Raw genomic sequence first — 19589 nt, 5'->3', positions numbered from 1 at the left:
AGAGACACAACAAAAAAAGAATTTTAGACCAATATCCCTGATGAACATCGATGCAAAAATCCTCAATAAAATACTGGCAAACTGGATCCAGCAGCACATCAAAAAGCTTATCCACCACGATCAAGTCGGCTTCATCCCTGGGATGCAAGGCTGGTTCAACATACGCAAATCAATAAACATAATCCAGCATATAAACAGAATCAAAGACAAAAACCACATGATTATCTTAATAGACGCAAAAAAGGCCTTTGACAAAATTCAACAGCCCTTCATGCTAAAAACTCTCAATAAATTTGGTATTGATGGGACATATCTCAAAATAATAAGAGCTATTTATGACAAATCCACAGCCAACATCATACTGAATGGGCAAAAACTGGAAGCATTCCCCTTGAAAACTGGCACAAGACAGGGATGCCCTCTCTCACCACTCCTATTCAACATAGTGTTGGAAGTTCTGGCCACAGCAATCAGGCAAGAGAAACAAATAAAGGGTATCCAGTTAGGAAAAGAGGAAGTCAAATTGTCCCTGTTTCCAGATGACATGATATATATTTAGAAAACCCCATTGTCTCAGCCCAAAATCTCCTTAAGTTGATAAGCAACTTCAGCAAAGTTTCAGGATACAAAAATCAATGTGCAAAAATCACAAGCATTCATATACACCAATAACAGACAGAGAGTCAAATCATGAACGAACTCCTATTCACAACTGCTTCAAAGAGAATAAAATACCTAGGAATCCAACTTACAAGGGATGTAAAGGACCTCTTCAAGGAGAACTACAAACCACTGCTCAATGAAATAAAAGAGGACACAAACAAATTGAAGAACATTCCATGCTCATGGATAGAAAGAATCAGTATCGTGAAAATGGCCATACTGCCCAAAGTAATTTATAGATTTAATGCCATCCCCATTAAGCTACCAATGACTTTCTTCACAAAATTGGAAAAAACTACTTTAAAGTTCATATGGAACCAAAAAAGAGCCCGCATTGCCAGGACAATCCTAAGCTAAAAGAACAAAGCTGGGAGGCACCATGCTACTTGACTTCAAACTATACTACAAGGCTACAGTAACCAAAACAGCATGATACTTTTACCAAAATAGAGATATAGACCAATGGAACAGAATAGAGCCCTCAGAAATAATACCACACATCTACAACCATCTGATCTTTGACAAACCTGACAAAAACAAGAAATGGGGAAAGGATTCCCTATTTAATAAATGGTGCTGGGAAAACTGGCTAGCTGTATGTAGAAAGCTGAAACTGGATCCTTCCTTACACCTTATACAAAAATTAATTCAAGATGGATTAGAGACTTAAATGTTAGACCTAAAACCATAAAAACCCTGGAAGAAAACCCAGGCAATACTATTCAGGACACAGGCATGGGCAAGGACTTCATGTCTAAAACACCAAAAGCAATGGCAACAAAAGTCAAAATTGACAAATGGGATCTAATTAAACTAAAGAGCTTCTGCACAGCAAAAGAAACTACCATCAGAGTGAACAGGCAACCTACAGAATGGGAGAAAATTTTTGCAATCTACTCATCTGACAAAGGGCTAATATCCAGAACCTACAAAGAACTCAAACAAATTTACAAGAAAAAAACAACCCCATCAAAAAGTGGGCAAAGGATATGAACAGACACTTCTCAAAAGAAGACATTTATGCAGCCAACAGACACATGAAAAAATGCTCATCATCACTAGCCATCAGAGAAATGCAAACCAAAACCACAATGAGATACCATCTCACACCAGTTAGAATGGTGATCATTAAAAAGTCAGGAAACAGACAGGTGTTGGAGAGGATGTGGAGAAATAGGAACACTTTTACACTGTTGGTGGGACCGTAAACTAGTTCAACCACTGTGGAAGAGAGTGTGGCGATTCCTCAAGGATCTAGAACTAGAAATACCATTTGACCCAGCGATCCCATTACTGGGTATATGCCCAAAGGATTATAAATCATGCTGCTATAAAGACACATGCACACATATGTGCATTGCGGCACTATTCACAATAGCAAAGACTTGGAACCAACCCAAATGTCCATCAAGTGATAGACTGGATTAAGAAAATGTGGCACATATATACCATGGGACACTGTGCAGCCATAAAACAGGATGAGTTCATGTCCTTTGTAGGGACATGGATGCAGCTGGAAACCATCATTCTCAGCAAACTATCGCAAGAACAGAAAACCAAACACCGCATGTTCTCACTCATAGGTGGGAATTGAACAATGAGATCACTTGGACACAGGAAGGGGAACATCACACACCGGGGCCTGTTGTTGGGTGGGAGGAGGGGGAAGGGACAGCATTAGGAGATATACCTAATGTAAATGACTAGTTAATGGGTGCAGCACACCAACATGGCACATGTATACATATGTAACAAACCTGCATATTGTGCACATGTACCCTAGAACGTAACATATAATTAAAAAAAAAAAAACTAGAAACACAAAACACTGAAAAGGATACAAATACTATAAGGAGAGGTGGACAAATGAACAGTGGTACAGTTATACAATGGAAAATTATACAGGAAAAATAACACAGATGAATTTAACAAAACTTGTTGAATCAAAGATTTAAAAACAAAACTACATAATAATGATTGTATTTTTGCAAAGTTCAAAAGCAGACAAAACTCAGTATTAGAAGTCAACTTAGTGGTTACCTTTGGAGAGGAGTGGGCATGAGATGAAGGGAACGTGAGGGCCTTCTGCAGTTCTGGGAATGGTCTGAGTGCTGGTTTCACAGATGAATTCATTTTGTGAAAATTCACCTATACCTCTGACGTAGATTTTTCTGTATCCATATCAGTAAAATATACAAAAACAATAGTAGTAATTAAACCAAGAAAAATAAAACCAGAAATTAAGAGCAAAAAAAGTCTTTCCACCTAAAAATTTATACAACTCTTGGGTGAAAAGAGATATACAAATGATTGGATTTCTGAGAGATAATGAGAATCTACACATCAGAGTCCATAGAACACATTTGAAGTAGCAATCAAGGAAACAAAAGCAAAAATAAACAAACGGGATTGCATCAAATTAAAAAGCTTCTGCACAGCAAAGGGTAAAGTGAACTGTGCACTTAAAAATGGTTAAAACCATAAACTTAATGTTATGTGTATTTTACCACAATAAAAAAAAAATGAAATGAACAAAGCACAAACTAAGTTTATCAAGGAAAAATGAGCAAATGCACAAATACAAAAAAGATAAAATATATTAATCACGGAAAAGTACTCTGTACACCTCTACGGAAACAAATCTAAAAACCTAGATGAAATGGACAATTTCATAGGAAAACAGAGTTTACCCAAATGGACACTCATAGAGATAGAAAGCTTAGGCCAACTAAATTCCATAGAAGAACTGAAAAAAAGTTATCGCACTACCCTCCCCCAAAAAACCCAGATGATATCAAAAGGCAAGTCTATCAAACCTATACAAACCAGATAATCCCAATATTACATCAATTTTTTAAAACATGAAAAAATATTCCCAAATCCTTTTTTATAAATCAAGTGTAATATTAATAACTGAACCTGACTGTGATCACACAAACTAGGAACATTACAAACCAATATCACATATGAATATTAATGCCAAATTCTGAAATAAAATATTAACAGACTCCAACACCACATTAAGAGTTTGTACCAGGCCAGGAGTGGTGGCTCACACCTGTAATCTCAGCACTTTGGGAGGCTGAGGCAGGTGGATCACTTGAGGTCAGGAGTTCATGATCAGCCTGGCCAACATGGTGAAACCCCATCTCTACTAAAAATACAATAATTAGCCAGGCATGGTGGTGCATGCCTGTAGTCTCAGCTATTCAGGAGACTGAGGCAGAAGAATCGCTCGAACCTGGGAGGCCGAGGTTGCAGCAAGCCAAGATCATGCCACTGTACGCCAGCCTGGGCGACAGAGCGAAACTCCATCTCAAAGAGTTTATACCAGGAATGCAAGAATGATTCTGATTGGGAAATCTAGTAATATAATTCACCATATTCATAAGTCTAACAAGAAAGTCATATAATTGCCTCCACAGGAGGCTGAAAAAGCCCTTGACAAAATTCAGTATTCATTCCTAATAAATATATAGAATAAACAGGAGTAGATGTATACTTTCTTAACACAACTTAAGACAGAACAAGAATGAATTAGGGTAAGAGCATGTGCACGCATGCACACACACGTGGTAAGAGCAAGTGCCAACATTAGGGCAGATTCGACACACAGTCCCATTAAGGTCAGGAACGAATGCCCACTACCTTTTCCATTACTTAACATTTTCCTGAAGGTATTCACCAAGGCAATTAGACAACAGAAAACAATTAAAGGCACAAACAATGGCAAAAAAAGGACAACTCTCTATTGGTTGATGACATGTTAGTAAACCTGAAAAATTCCAGGAATCAATGACAAAATTAACTCAAACAATTAAAGAATTCAGCAAGGTAGCAAGATATAAACAAACAAGTCTTCACATACACAAAGAATAACCAGTTAGAATGCAAAATAGAACAGAAAATCCCATTTATAACAGCAACAAAACACTTAGGAATAAACAGTAAGAAATGTTCAAAACCTATACAAAGAAATCTATAAATTTATACACACCTGAAAGGCACATGAAAGTAGACTTGAACATTCGACTGTTCTTGGCTAAGACATCACAACTTCACCAGGTTGTCAGAGTTTATTTATAAATATAAAGCAATTCCAATAAAAATTACACAGCTTTTTAATGGAGCTAAACAAATTGATGCTGAAGTTCATGTGGAAAAGCAAACACAAAAGAACAGCTCAGTAAATGTTGCAAGGGAGGAGCTAAGAGGGAGAAATGCCCATTCCAAATATTAAAACAAAGCCTCATGATTAAAATTGTGCAAACAGCATATGAACAGACAGACCAACAGAATGAAATGGAACGCCCAAAAATAGACCCAACTACATACAGAAATCTAATATACAGCAATGGTGGCATTACTAATAACTGGGTAAAGATGAGCTTCATAAATGGTGTTGGTACAACTCAATCACTAGTTGGAAGAAGACAAAATCAGATTTATTCCTCACACCATACATATCAGAATAAACTTGCAGTGTATCATAAATCTAAATGCAAAAAATGAAAACTACTCAAGTACTAGAATAAAATATTGGTGAATCCCTCTACAAATAATATGACCTTGACTCAAAACCCATGTCCAATTCAATTAAAGAAAAGCTTGATAAATCTGACTACATGAAAATAAAATATTTTGCATGGGGAAAAAAATCAGAAAAGTCAAAACTAGGAGAAATACTGTAACATATATCAAAGGAAAACTATTCCTAAGGCCAAAAAAAAAAAATATATATTTTTTAACGAATAGAAAAGGTGCAAAACTTCTATAGAAAAAAAAAGGGCAATAGACAATTCTCAAAATAATATAAAAATTTCCCTTGAACATAAAGGATGCTCAACTTTAGTCATAATAAAGGAAATAAATATAACTAAACTACACAAAGATTTTTTACCCATTAGATTGGCAAAAATTTGAAGGCTTCATAATATACTCTAACTAGCAGGCTATAAAGAAACGGGCACTCACACACTGCTCAGAGTAATGCAAAATGGTACAATCTCTATGGAGGGGAATTCAGCAGTGCCTAATAAGATTACACATACATTTATCCTTCAACCCAGATATCCAACTTTGAGGACTTTATCCCCAAATTAAACCTCCTGCAATATAAAAATATATACACAAGGTTATTCATAGCCACATTATTTGTACCATAATTGCAAAATATTGGAAGCTACTTAAATGTCCAAACACATGAAGACTGGTGACCAAACTGCATCATATTCACACTATGTGAACAGCACTATACAGCTATAAAATTATGAGGAAGAGCTCTGGAATCTGATAGAGTAATTTCTAGAGCATATTTTAAGTGAAAAAAAGCGAAGTGCAACAGAATTTATACAGTATGCCACCTGTTTTTGAAAACAAGGTAAATAAGAAAACATACATGTACTGTCTTAAAAGAAACTAGAAAAGTGAGGTTGATTATTTACAAGAGGGAGAAAGGACATGGTCAAAGGGATGTGAGAGGGAGTGACACTTCTCTGAAACTATACGGTTTCTGTAGTTTTGTATTAGATTATGTTAAAAAGAAAATCAAATCAACAAGGATCCTAAAACAAATGATCAAGGTATAATTTTTTGTTTTTTTTTTTGAGACAGAGTTTTGCTCTTGTCGCCCAGGTTGGCGTGCAATGGCACGATCTCGGCTCACTGCAACCTCCGCCTTCTGGGTTCCAGCGATTCTACTGCCTCAGCCTCCCAAGTAGCGGGGATTACAGGCGCCTGCCACCACACCCGGCTAATTTTTTTGTAATTTTAGTACAGATAGGGTTTCACCACATTGGCCAGGCTGGTCTCAAACTCCTGACCTCAAGTGATCCGCCCCTGCCTTGGCGTCCCAAAGTGCTGGGATTAAAAGCGTGAGCCACCGTGCCCGGGGCCAATCAAGGTCTAATTTAAATGAATAACAAAATCACATTTAAAGAAAAACTTGTCCATTTAACCTAAAGTTAAAATGTATAAAATGTATAAAGCATAAATGTGAATAACATCTTGTTAAAAATCTCTACCACCTGTAGGATCTTTTAGTATGTTCTCTTTTTAATGGCTGACATTGGTAATTCGTGCCTTCCATCTTTTATTAATCTCACCAAATTGATTGATATCATCAATCTTTTCAGTAGAACTAGTACTGCAGATGTTCTTTACTGTATATTTATTTTCTATTCTATCAATTTCTCTTTGTTTAATGTCTACTTCCTCTAGGTTTAGTATGCTGTTCCTTTCTAACTTCTTAAAATTGATGTTCAGATCACTGAATATTTTTCAGGCTTTCTTCTTTCCTAACACATGCATGTAAGGCTATAAACTTTCCTCTGAGTATGACTTTAGCTGCACCCCACAAATTTTTATATACCGTATTTTCATATTAATTCTAATCAACATATTTTGTAACATTTTCTAATTCTCACTGTAGTGTCTTCTTTGATCATGGGATACTTAGAAAAGGTTTTCTAGTTACCTTTTGCTATTGATTTTAGCTTAATTTATAGAACACTCTGTTTGAATTCAATCTTCTAAAATATACTCAAACTTGCTTTTGCCAACAAGCTGATAGATACTGTCCAGTCTATTTACAAAGAATGTGTATTCTGCAGTTAGATACAACATTTAGACACACTGAGGCAATTTTATTAATTGTGTTGTTCAAATCATCTATATCCTTTGTTCTATTAGTTACAGAGAAAGTGCAAAAAAAAAAAAAAAACCCAACACTTCCCTCTATATTTGTGATTTTATTTTCTCTCCCTACTTCTTTTTAAACCAATATTATAATAACTAAAATTCTCTCTAAATGATCTAGACACCCCATTATAGAAAACAGAAAGGTGAATGTCCTCTTCTACACTAATTTAAAACAGCAGCAATTTGTTCAACTAATTATCCAAAATAGCTTAATATCACCTATCCCAAAAATAAAATCATTTTTACAGACATCCTCCAAAGTTTAATTGGGTCACATCCAATAACTCCAGATAGCAGACCAACTTGCTTAATTACTGAGACGAACATTGTGCAACTAATTCATACTGCCAAGCATACAGGGAAAGTAGCAATACTCTACAATATATTCCACGGACTTTTCTACAGTCCTACGGTACTAACTTTCCCAAACCAAAATTACTTTGGTTCTGCTCTCTGGCAAAGATGGCAAATATTTCACCCTTCAGTTCCTGTGGTGGTGTATCCCGCTGAGCTGAGATACCACCTTAACATCACTGTAACACAATGCTCCAGACCACCTTAACATCACTCTAACACAATGCTCCAGACTGCAATTGTTGGCACTGTCATGCGACCTAAAACCCACCAACCACTCACCTCTGATGAGTACTTGTTCACGTGGTTAACAGGTGGGGAAAATTCCTGCATGCAAGTAGTCCTTCCAAGAATCTCAGCGCTCTGATATACAATCAGAGTCTTGATCAGCGCCCTCCAAGTTCTCAGGTCAAGGTGTCACCTTTGGTTTGGATCAGGTATCCCTCCCATGCCATCCCAGGGCACCTTTTGTTTCTCTGTCAGCAGCAGTGCATTACAGTGATCTCTTTCTTCTGCTATTCTACTAACACCTCCTCGAGGCAGGAACCACTGATTCATCCAACAGCCATGGCACTTAGCAATGCCTATCTAGCACACAGACACCCACCTCTACCTTTGTCCCCTATCCTCTACACAAGAGTCCTAGTGATCCTCTTACAATCTCACTCAAATGATATCATTTCCCTGCTCAAAACTTTGCAATGGTCTTTCATCTCACTCAGAATAAATTCCAAAGTGCACCACAGTCTATCTGGCCCTTTAACACCTCTGTCACTATGCATCCTCCTGCCAACCCCCTATTCATATGCCCTCCCTGCTGCCACTCAGGTACCTCAAGGGGGCATTTTCTGTTTCTCCTCAAATAAGGCTCATTCCCAAAATAATTGCCCGGCTGGTTCACTCCTTCACTTTCGTTTGTATCTCTGTTCAAATGTTATCTCACATAGGCTTCCCTGACCACCTTATCAAAAATGGCAGTCTCTGATACTCTCTCTCTTTACATGCTTTGTTTTCTTACTATATATATACACACACACACATATATATGTATATATGCATACGTATATATACACACACACACACATATACACACTAGGCTATATACTAAAGAAAGCAAAGAAAGCATAGTAAAGAAAGCAAAGCAAGTGAGGGGAGAGATATATATATTTATTTTTAGCATGTTTATTAGCTTTCTCCCCTACTACAATGTGAGCCCCATCAGAAAAGAGAGAAAATACGTTCTCCAAAACAAGGGTCAGGAATTTTTAGTGTAAAGGGACAGACAGTAATTATGTCGTACTGTGTTTAAGTTAGCCTCTGTTGCCACCACTCACCCCCATCAGCTCTGTCTTGCAGCACTAAAGCAGCCCCAGACAAGAAAAAGAAGAACAGACATGTCTGTATTCCAATACCATTTTCCTTACAAAATCAGGCAAAGAGCCAGTTGTGGCCCACAGGCTGTAGTTCACCAACCCCTGATCTAGAACAAGCTTGCCATGCAGGATATTGATTCTGAACTAACCAACCATCTCTCTCTTGGTCTCTAAAGCTACCTTTAATTGACAAAATACTGGCACTCCAAGCGCATCAGTGACAGTAACTTCAAACTGTCTTCTATACATCTTTCACCAAAAAATCCACCTGAGATCATTTATTTTCCTGAATGACTGTTTGAGGGATATGAAGTGTGCTTATTCTCACAACTAGAAAATATGTAATAAACCATGTCAGTTTGATCCTCCACAGAATTGGTTTTGATTGTTGTACTTTCACTTTATTTAAGGACATGATAAACAGCCAAACAAGAACCACTCTTCAATGTACCACATGAATGCCACTGAGCACACCACCTACTACACCTTTCAATGTAACCAATTCAAAGCCCCAAGTGTGAAATGGGGGACATACAAAGGAAAAGAAACTGGTATGTTCTTTATCCATGGTGAAATTGACAGCATACAGCTGAGGATGATTTCCTTTCACTATGGCCACCAGGATGCTCACCCAAGTTTCCAGTCAGACTGGGGCAGAGACTAGCTATGCTACCAATCCCCATGACCTCTCTTCTCCTGGGGCATATAGCTCTGCTATGTGTCCAGCCTAAAGTAAGCTAAGAGAGGCCATGTCTGAGTACGGCTAGTAGGATGAGAAGCAATGTGTGCTGGTCTATAAAAACCTCCCACAGGACTGTCCTCATTCTCCACCCACTGGCTGAACCGAGCAGGTTCCCTGTTTGTATAGGAGGCTAAGTCACAAGGTAGAAAAAGGCTGACTACCTGAACAGCCATGTGGACACCTAACCCATGACGACCCCAACATAAGCTTCCACATGGGTGAGAAACAGATGCTTCTTGCTCTGAGTCACTGAAATCTTGCAGTTATTAAAGCAGTCCTCATGTCTTAAACACTGACCACGGAGACTAGAACTTTACTGAAAATACAGGTTTTGTTGTATTCATTTTTCGTCCTTATATATTCTTGATTCTTATTCTTTATATTTAGCTTTATTATTATGAGCATTTCCTATAAGCGAATCCAGATCTTCATTTAATGACAGACGAGAGAAAAGCCTCCATTGTTTATGTTCGATAAATCATCTCAAATAACAAAAATCTGAATAAAGTACATGTTCCACTTAAAACTCTATTTGTAACTTTCATTTACACACAGTTTATCTAAGTTATATAACTGTTCAAAAAGAGAATGCTAAGTAAGTATTAAAATGCAGGGCAATATTGTCCCAAATGAAAGTTGACGATCATCAGAAACAAAATAGCCTAAGAAATAAAACCACAAATTTCTAAACTCCTGTGTGGCAAGAAAAAGTAACCATCATCATAGCCTAAGGTAAAGTAGCTGTTCTAAACTCTTCCGTGCCTAATCCCTACACAATTCTTTCAAATGATGTTCTGAAGTTTTGTAGTTTTCGTAATTTTTTTTTTTTTTTTGAGGGGTGGGAACTGGACATGTCAGAAATGGAAGAAGTTTTCAATGAATGTTCTGTAACACAACGGACAAACAGCAGAGAAGCTATAGAGATTTCAGTTACAGCTCAGGCATCAAGTTCATTTTCATAAACTTTGTAACCATTCTAAATTGCAATGTCAACTTTTGAAAAGGAGTAACTTTTTAATCATCTTCCTCCCTGGGATATCTCAAAGAAGAATTCACATTCTAGGGAAGCCTTGGGAAACAAATGCTGTTTGCAGTACGTAATTAAAATCTGAAGACAGGTGTTTGGGGAATTAGGGGGTTTCTGTATGTTTCTGGGTTTCTGATCAAAATCCAGGATAATTAACTCCAAAAGATATATGACAAATACTACAGAAAACCAAGAATGGAGATATGTTTTAAAATCTACAGGGCTGGTTATTTTTTTTAACGTGTTTTTACATTTATATTGAAAACAGACATGTGTTCTATATTGAAAAATTGCAATATTTCTGCCAAAGTTAAGATCTTACTTTTGAAGAGATGTAAAGTCAGTCTCTTCCTTCTCATTCTAAGCCTGTGCAACAGCCACAACCTCTCTCAGAACAATATAAACATACTCATAAGTTGCTCCCTCTCTTTTTACCATCTTTCTGGTGAACGGCACCCCTCAACTTGTACTGGAGTTTCTCCCATGTACCACAGGAAGCAAGTGAAATTCATGAGCCCCTCCACAAACATTAAGTCTTTTTTTTTTTTTTTCTCCTGAGACAGAGTCTCACTCTTTTGCCCAGGCTGGTGTGATCTCAGCTCACTGCAGCCTCCACCTCCTTCCGGGTTCAAGCTGAGATAGCACCATGGCCTACAGTCTGGGCAACAGAGTGAGACCCTGTTTCAACCAAACATTAACTCTAATATCAGGATAGACGATGCCCCAGCAAAGTGCTGCAAAGCCAATTCAGAGCTGAAACCTGCCTAGGTAATACCCTAACACAGGATTATGTAACAAAACAGGCAAAAAAAAAAAAAAACCCACAACCTTGTCTTGTACATATTTTGAGAAGTTAGAAAATAAGTGATGTTAGTAGAGCGAAATGGCTGAGATCATACTGTGTAAACTACCCAGCAGTGATCAAGTCCTGCTTATCATATAATCATGAATCAAAACACGTAACATTTTCAGTCAATGTAAAAATATCTGTTGAGTATCTACTACGTGCAAAGAATGAACCACTTCATCCATTTAGCTGATAAAATAACGGCCACATTGATTCCAGTTCACAGTCAATCACACCCATACTTTGGTACTGCAATATAATTTCACGGAGCTTCTCGAGAGCACAAAATGGATAACAGCTCTCAATGAGAGGATGCTATGAGATGAACTAAAATGCAACTGCCGCAGCATGCTAATAAAACCTTCGGCACGCACCAGAGCAACTTTTAAAAATCCAATTCAGCTTTCAACTGCTAGAGAACAAGTATTCCAAGATCAAAGACCACAAAGGCTGTGCGAGGACAGCCAGTGGGAGAAGGCACCAAGTGTTACCATAGTGAACTAAGAGCAAGACCTAAATGAAGGTCTCTATATGACTACGACATTCAAGAGGTTATCTGACAAGCTGGAACACACTACGCACAGACTATATACAAGGCACCACCCTATGTGGTTCCTGCCAACAAGGAGTTTGTGAACTAGTTAGCAAGATACTCTATCCTGTTTTTACCTCACTTGAATATAAGCTTTCTGAGGGCAGCAGCTTGGTCATATTAAACATTCTTATCACTGCTAACTAGAACAGTGCCTCAGACATAGCTGGTATACAAACATGTGTGGGCTGACTTGAGTACCTAAGCAAAAACTAAAAGAAAAAAAATTAAAATACTTAAAAGGTTCAAGAACATACAACACAACAGAAGACATCTTTAGATCAACTTCAAGACCACTGCTCCGAGGTCAGAGGGCACCCTAAGAAAAGATCCCAGGGAAACTTCAGAAAGTACAAAGTTGAGAAATCATTCCAGATGCTGAGCTCAGAGCCAAGGCCTAGAAGCCCCAGGAGACCTAAAAGATGAGAAATACCCTAGAATGTCGTGATGTTTAAAATGTTTTAAAATTTTAAAAAGAAAAAAAAAGTCAGAAGAAAAGAGCTAATCTCCCAGAGAAGAGGCACATGTGCAGGCAGAGAGAAGAAACAGAAGCATCTTTGGCTCCAAAGCTGAAATCTAAGTGTGGAAAAACCATTCGTTGCTTTTTTTTTTTTTTTTTTTTTTGAGATGGAGTCAGAGTCTCACTCTGTCGCAAGTAAAACAGTGGCACGATCTCAGCTCACTGCAAGCTCTGCCTCCCGGGTTCAAGCAATTCTCCTGCCTCACCCTCTCGAGTAGCTGGGATTACAGGTGTGTGCTGCCACGACTGGCTAATTTTGTTTTTTAGTAGAGACAGGGTTTCACCATGTTGGCCAGGCTGTTCTCAAACTCCTGACCTCAGGTGATCAGCCTCCCAAAGTGCTGGGATTACGGGTGTGACCACCACACCAGGCATTAGTGTGGAAAAATTATTCTAATCCATAAACATCTATGAAGTCAGGGGCGCTGCAACACTTTGGGAGGCCAAGGTGGGAGGACTGCTTGAGCCCAGGAGTTCAAGACCAGCTTGGGCAACATAGCAAAACACCGTCTCTACAAAAAATAAAAACAAAAACATATATGAAAATAGGCGGATAGGCTCTGACGCAAAACTGGCACTGAGGTAAGTAGCAGAAAAAAACGCTGGCAGGAGAGAGTATTCTGTCAGAACAGGACAGCAAAGAAGGACAATCAGTCACAAAGACATCATGACCTGGAGCCACACCAGCACCTAGGAAAGTCCAGGCTGGGAAGAGGCTGCCCTGCAAAGGAACAACCAGTCCTGGGAAAAGCATGTCTTGAGAAAGGAAGACAAAAGGTGTTCCTAAGACAACAACAAGAAAAGAAAAAATAAAGTCACTGCTAGAAAGAAAAGAGAAGGGGAAGGGAAGGGAGGGGAGGGGAGGGGAAGGGGAGGGGAGGGGAGGGGAGGGGAAGGGGAGGGGAGGGGAGGGGAGGGGAGGGGAAGGGGAGGGGAGGGGAAGGGGAGGGGAAGGGGAAGGGGAGGGGAAGGGGAGGGGAAGGGGAAGGGGAGGGGAAGGGGAAGGGGAGGGGAAGGGGAAGGGGAGGGGAAGGGGAGGGGATGGAAGGGGAGGGGAAGGGGAGGGGAGGGAAGGGGAGGGGGAGGGGATGGGAAGGGGAGGGAGGGAGGGGATGGAAGGGGAGGGGAAGGGGAGGGGATGGAAGGGGAGGGGAAGGGGAGGGGAAGGGGAGGGGATGGAAGGGGAGGGGAAGGGGAGGGGATGGAAGGGGAGGGGGAGGGGATGGGAAGGGGAGGGAAGGGAAGGGAAAGGAAAAGAAAAGAAAGAGGGAGGGGAAGGGAGGAAGGAAGAAGGGAGGGGAGGGGAGGGGAGGGGAGGGGAAAGGAGGGGAAGGGAAGGGAGGGAAGGGGAGGAGAAGGGAGGGGAGGGGAAGGGAGGAAAGAAGAGGGGAGGGGAAGGGAGGGGAAGGGAGAAAGGAAGAAGGGAGGGGAGGGGAAGGGAGGAAGGAAGAAGGGAGGGGAGGGGAGGGGAGGGGAGGGGAGGGGAGGGGAGGAAATCAGCCTACACCAGATGCCCCTCTCCAGTTAATGTCATTTTCTCCTCTTCATAATCAAGTTTGGGAAAGAACCAGATTCCCTCCCTCAACACCCTTCACTCTGCAATCCACAGCAATGAGGTTCCAGACTCCCCACCAAGATTATTCATCATGTCCTCAGGCTAACTCCAAAGGAAACTCTGAAACCACTATCTAGTGAGCTAATCCAGTGGAAACTCTGAAACTACATGCTCAAATCCCCCTAGTTAAAAGACAAAAACCAAAGGGTTCTCCCTTTACCTGCCCTCCCTATAACAACCCCTAACCACCAGCATCAAATTTCTTGAGTATTGCTGCCTACACATGCTGGGCTTCACTCCCTCCCTCTCACTCACTATTAAATTCTGAGACAAACTGGCCTCCCCCTCCCATCCCTGTCATGTCTCTGTTGCCTCTACTGTCCCCTGTATTACTAACAGCTCCCAGCAGCTGAGCACGGCCTGCCTGCTGAGGTTTCCTTGGACACCATGACCCCCATCCTTCTTAGTCACAGTGTGGGACCCTATTATCTGCTTCTCTTTCAAACACAAGAGTGCCTCAGATCTCACTCCACACCACTCCTTTTCTTACTCTATATACACTCCTCAAATGACCTCATCTACTCCAACAACTTCCATTAACAAACACTGCACAGGCAAAGGCAGGAGTTTCAAAACTTTTTCTGTTCACCGCACCCTTGGAGTCTCAGGCCAAAACAAATGCTTATTAAGTGAAGAAAATGTTAACAACGCAAGTACTTATGTCCTAACAACTTGGTACCAACTTGAAAAAAGTACACTTTAATAGAGAGAAAAAATGGTATTTTCATTTCATTCTTAAATAATCACATTTACTAATACAGCATGTGTACACCTGTTGAGCACTGCACAATTTCTCTCAAACCTTGGAGTCAGACTGGACAATGGCCTCCCTCATTTCCTTTTCCACACAGATCTTCACATGGTACAGCAACCACCAAAAACCCCTCTTTACAAACATGAGGTCATCGAATAGAATGGAGTGCAATCTAGTCTAGAAATTTTTAACTATCTTGAGCTAGCAGTTTCCACAGGCTTGAACAGATGGAATTATGACTGTGTTTTCCTCAACCATGTGAAACATCCCCCAGTCTCCCTGTTTGCTGTGGCACCTTAGCTGATAGTTTGGGGAAATCTCAAACTGTCTGGGACAGTTTGGGACAGCTAATAGCTCTCAGATGCGTCTCTCTAATCCAGACAACTCCTGATATCTGGATCCCTAGTGCAGCCAACTGAACACGATGTCCCCTCGGCACCTGAAACTAAACCCAGTCAAGTGTGACCCATCATCTTTTCCCCAAAAAGGATGCTGCTGTTCCCACCTAAGGACAGCGCCATCACCCAACCCCCCAGCCAGAGCTGGGCACTGCCCTGAACTCCTCTCTCCCCCAACTCCCCCGCCACATACACACACGACCAATGACCAGATCCCAGCAATTCGACCTCAAATTTCCCTGCTTCCAGCCTTCCCTCTTCTAATCCATTCTCCAAAGGGCATATCTGACTGTGTCCCTCTTTTGCTTACAATTCTTCAACCATTTCCTATTGCCCACAGAGGACTCCGAACTCCACACAACAGGAATCACAAGACCCCACACGGCACAGTCCCTCATTACTTCTCCTCCTTCAATTCCTGCCACTTCCCTGCCCTTGCCGGCAACCGCCCCCACTGGACTGAACTCCTGGTGTTTGTGGCTGCTCCAGTGCATCACCCCCCGACCATCTCTCTGGACACTCTCTCCTCAACCCAGACTTTGACCAATTCCTTCTCAGCGTGCTTCCTCTGAGAGGCTTTCCTGTCTCTCTGAATATCCCTAAGGTTGGGTTTATGGTCCTCCTCTGAGGTCTTGTTGCTGGGCCCTTTCAGATCCCATATCATACAGCACATTGTAACCAATGGTTAAAACCCTTTGAGACTGAACTGCACAGCAAGCTCATCAGGGGCTGGCAGAGGTATCTGTCCTGTTTATCTCTGTATCCCCAGCACATATTAAAACTCTGAAGTGTACTGAATGAATAAAGCAAGTGAATGAATGGATTAGGTCATGAATGAGGCTCCCGCATCCCTCACTGATTACTGACTCTATCATGGTACTTATCACACTGCACTGTAATTGCCTGTCCTGGTAGACTATGAACATCTTGAAAGTGCCTGTCTCTTATTTTTGCAACTCTAGTGATTAAAATAGTGTCTGGTACTTAGTAGGCATTCATGAAAAGGTTTTTTAATATACAGGGTTATATATTTCATCTACAGTGTTAAATGGAAAAAAATCCAGAAGGCTACACCCTGTACTATGGTTACCTCTGAAGAAAGAAATAGGAAGAGGACGATAAGAAGGGAAAAAGAAACCTTGAGATTTTTTACCTCTATAAATCTCTATGTTGATTTGTTTATTTTATAATGTACATTATTTATGTATTACTGGTATAAAATATTTCTGTATTACCAGCATAAAGTCAAGCCACAGGTAAAGAACCAGCCCTGAAGAAGAATGTGTGGGGCTGTCAGAAGCATTTGGTTCCACATGCCCAAGAGCAAAGCTAAAAAAAGCCTGACTTGAAAGAAACAGGGCCCTTAAAAAAACGGACTGAGAAGAAAAGTTGAGAGATTCGGCCGGGAGCGGTGGCTCACGCCCATAATCCCAGCACTTTGGGAGGCCGAGGTGGGAGGATCACCTGAGGTCAGGAGTTCGAGACCAGCCTGGCCAACATGGCGAAACCCCATCTCTACTAAAAGTACAAAAATAAGCCAGGCTTGATGGCGGGCGCCTGTAATCCCAGCTACTCAGGAGTCTGAAGCAGGAGAATCGCTTGAACCCGGGAGGCGGAGGTTGCAGTGAGCCGAGATCACACCACTGCATGCCAGCCTGGAAGACAAGAGTGAGACTCTGTCTCAAAAAAAAAAAGAAAAAAAGAAAAGAAAAGAAAAAGAGATTCAAGGTCTACAGCAATGGAGAGCCACCCCAAGTGAAAAACATGTGTGAGTACTCTTCAAAGGAAGTCCTTGGAACTCCAAAGACTATCACTAGCACTAGCCCATGAGTAGGGACAATCCATTTAATACTTGCGTTATAACGCAATTGTTTTAATCAAAACATCCCAATAACCAAAAGGTTATCTGCCATACACATGTTTCTATGGGAACTGTAACATGTGATTACAAAGATACAAAGACACACTGACAAGAGATAGGAGGCTACAATGTTGGCATGACCACTTAGCAAATTGTGTTCCACCTTTATTTTCATAATTGTTGAAGACAGTGAAGCACATCATTAACTATCACGTTGTAAATTTTAAAGCAAACAGATTTTAAAAAAACAAATGCTATTAGGCAACTTCATGTCAGCAACTGGAAATGCAAGAACAATTTCTACGTGTAGATAGTTCTAGAATAAGCACAGGTTGGAAGGTAAATACATAGTTGACCAAACTTTCCAATCTTTAAACATGCTAAAAGACACAGCTTTTGTGAATATCAACTAAGAAAATATTTCAAGATGAAGAAAAATGAGTACTACACTGAAGTCATTAGAACCCTGGGAGAAGGGAGCGGGAGAGGACACAATGAGAATGCCTTTGGGAAAGGTCAAACCCAGCTTTCTTTTGTTTAACCTCTCAAGCAGATAAAAGAACTAGCTTTAAAGAACCACTGCATTGTTTAAGTGCTAGAAAAGGAGAGTTGGGTAAAGCACATATAAAAAGAAGCAATAGAATTTGCTCCAGAGGCAATAGAAAGATTAGTCAATTACAATACTTTGAACTTAGTTTCGATAGAGTCGCATTTTAAGTTTTAGGTAAACCTTATTTTTAAGATGCAAAATATTTCAAATAGCTATCCTCTCTCCCTAATAAAAAGTAGACTCTGAATCTTAAAATACCATGCTGTTATGCATTTAATTCGAAGAGCTGCGAAAAGTAGTCTTCAAAAAGAATTCAGACTGTTTCTGGAAGTAAACCGCCTATTTAAAAATTAACCTTAAAATGAGAAAGCATTCCTATGATGCTCCCATTCATCCCTAAACCCATCACATAGTTTCTGAATAATTAAGAACTCTCGTCTCCACCAGGGAACTCTCCCTTGCAGAGGGGCCAAATCAAGAAGCAATCGCCATTGCCCGTCAGCAGCACAAACCGAGAGGAAGATTCTGCCCTCGCTAAAGCCCCGGCGCGCGGGTAAAGTCTCCCGGGAATGATTCCCTCGGCGCCGTGGCTCCGGGCGCGCGGTCCCCTGCACTCGCGGGCCGCCCCACCTTCTCCCCTGCACTCCAAGAGTCCAGCCTGGCCTCTGAGGCCGGGAGCCACGCGGCCCCGCAGCCTCGAGGGAGAGGGCGCCCGCAACCGACACGCACGCGGGCACCAAGAAGGCGCAGGCCAGGGCGGGGAGGGCCGGATCCTGGGGGCGGGGAGCACGCGGGGCTGGACCAGACCCAGCGAGGGCGCGCAGACACTGAAGGGATGCGAAGGTCCCGGACGCCGGGCGGCGCGGGACGGCCCGGGGCGTCGTGCGTGGGGCGCGAGCGGAGGCCCGGGCGCCACTTGCGGCGGGGAGGGCGGGCTGTTGCCCCGCGTCCAGGGAGCGCGCACCGGACGGCTAGGGGCCGGAGGCCCGGAGGCGCGGGAGAGAAGGGCCGCCCGGCTGCGCCGTGACGGCGAGAAGCCCCTGCCGCGGCGGGAGCCAGCCAGGAGGATGCGGCCGGACTGCAGGCATAGGCGCGAGGCGGCGCCGCAGCCCGCAGTGGGCCCCGCCGCCCGGCCGGAGCGCGCGACGATGCAGCAACTTCAGTTGGCCGTGGGGCCGCCCCTCCCCCGGCAGCCGCCCGGCCCGGAGCGGAAAGGGCCAGAGCAGCCTACAGCGGAGAGCCGGGCCGGCCGCAGCCCTCACTCACCGGTGCGCGGTCCCGCCGCCGGCGCCAGGGCTGCGATCCGAGCTCCATGGTCCTGCCGCGCCGCGGCCGCCCGGCACACCCGCCTCGCACCACACCGCACGCAGCGGCGCGAGCGACGCCGCCTCCGGCCAGTCCACGGCCGCGGCCACGCCCCCTCCCTGCGGGGGGGCTCGGCCGGAGCAGGAGGGGGGCTCAGTGCCGGCTCCACCAACCAGGGCCCACTCACGGGGCCGCTTCACCAGGATTGGCGAGCGCCTCGGCCAATAGGGAGCCGGCGAGCGCGCGGAGCGACGGTGCCGAGGGGCGGGGGATTGCGGAGGCGGTGGCT

The 19589-nt window shown here is 42.4% G+C and overlaps 1 protein-coding gene across 3 annotated transcripts in view; it reads right to left on the bottom strand.

The window, feature by feature from the left end:
• WASF3 (WASP family member 3) overlaps positions 1 to 19381 on the bottom strand; it is a 134867-nt gene extending 115486 nt beyond the window's left edge. For all 3 annotated transcript variants that reach the window (XM_010375090.2, XM_010375088.2, XM_030922328.1), the window contains exon 1: positions 19262 to 19381. The gene's annotated coding sequence lies outside the window, so the exon portion shown is untranslated. The remainder of the gene's footprint in view (positions 1 to 19261) is intronic.
• Positions 19382 to 19589: the final 208 nt, after the last annotated feature.

This window comes from Rhinopithecus roxellana, chromosome 18 (assembly GCF_007565055.1).
Source record: "Rhinopithecus roxellana isolate Shanxi Qingling chromosome 18, ASM756505v1, whole genome shotgun sequence".
Classification (NCBI taxonomy): Eukaryota; Metazoa; Chordata; class Mammalia; order Primates; family Cercopithecidae; genus Rhinopithecus; species Rhinopithecus roxellana.
Note: the sequence above shows the minus strand (reverse complement) of the source record. Positions and strands in the feature narration are given on the sequence as shown.